Raw genomic sequence first — 1,445 nt, 5'->3', positions numbered from 1 at the left:
GCGCTAAACCGATTCCACGCACTGAATTGACACTTTCCGTTACTGTACACTTTTTCAGACCCACCTTACTTAACTTATTGGTTAATGCTCATTGTTTTCGGATACTTACTCGAGGTGTTTGATTGTAGTACGTCGTGTGTTGCACGCAAGTTTTTTTTAGTAGGATATGGTATGGTACCTACAATTTATTTAATATCTGAGTATGGGGATGGATGAAGAAAGTATCAAATGAACGAACGAGTGAGAAAATGGACGAATGAGTGATACTAAGCTAGTGAGTGAGTGAGTGAGTGAGTGAGTGAGTGAGCAAATGGTCGTTCGATTCGATGACGAGTAAGCGATAATTTAGGTGAGTGACTGAATGACGAGTGGCTGACTGACTGAGTAAGTGACTGAGCGAGTGAGTAAAGACTGAGTGAGTGATATTGACGAGTGAGTGAGTGAGTGAGTGAGTGAGTGAGCGGATGGTCGTTTCGGTTCATTGAACGAATTCGATGGCGAGTAAGCGGGAATGTGGTTGAGTGCTGAGTGACTGAGTGACTGAGCGAGTATTACTTAAGTACTCGCTCACTCAATCCGTACTTCCCGAACCCAATTCCCTCAAATAGGGACAAAAAAAACTACATCTCTCGTGGTCTGGTCAGAAACGAACTCTAGCTTCAGGAAGACCGCTGCTCGCTGGTAGGCAAAGCATCTAAGAATAAGGTGGTGGATGACTCGCTGCTTGAATCGCTTGAGTGCTTCAGGATAATTGTTTCGGCCAGTTGGCCCATACTTTCTTCTAATCATTTGCCCTCCTATCTAAAAACAAGTAAATCCGCCGACCAGAGCGTCGGTTGCCAGCGCAGGGTGTCGACCTGCCGAGCCCCGGAGTGGGGCGTCAAGTAGGTCTCTGCCACCGATCTAGGCGCACAGTGAGGAGGTGTTGCGAGCAATATGTCGCCGAAAATATGATGCAATCCTGAGCCAAAGTGCCCACTTTTCGAGGTCAGCGGCCGTCATGACCATAAGTTCCACCCAAAAATCCGGGACCACCAAACCTCCTTGAGTACGTGACACCTCTAACCACGCCCTGACGACGTGCACTTTGCAGGAGGGGATTGTCCGTGACAGACAAATTTGTGAAACTTCCTGGAAACTCGCTGAACGTAGTTGTAGATGGTCAAGTATTTCTCCAATATGGAGCAGTAAAGGAATGCTGACCGCCGAAGCAACTATGGTGTAGCGGGATCAGTCCGATTCTGGCTGAGGCCGATCGCCGTTCACACACTTCGCCCAGACGCCGACTAACGGAGTGGTTTCCCCAACGGTCCGTGTTCAGCTGAACTTGGTCTTACCTTGTGTACCCGGCGGCGGGCGGGATGTGGTCCCTTGAGGCTCCGAAGGTGTCCAATACGTGCAGCCTTGACCGTCCTGGTGGGGTGCGGGATGTGTGGGGCAGCGCT

The sequence above is a fragment of the Phytophthora parasitica genome (genome assembly GCF_000247585.1).
Source record: "Phytophthora parasitica INRA-310 unplaced genomic scaffold supercont2.49, whole genome shotgun sequence".
Lineage (NCBI taxonomy): Eukaryota > Oomycota > Peronosporomycetes > Peronosporales > Peronosporaceae > Phytophthora > Phytophthora nicotianae.
This window is presented reverse-complemented; position numbering follows the sequence as displayed.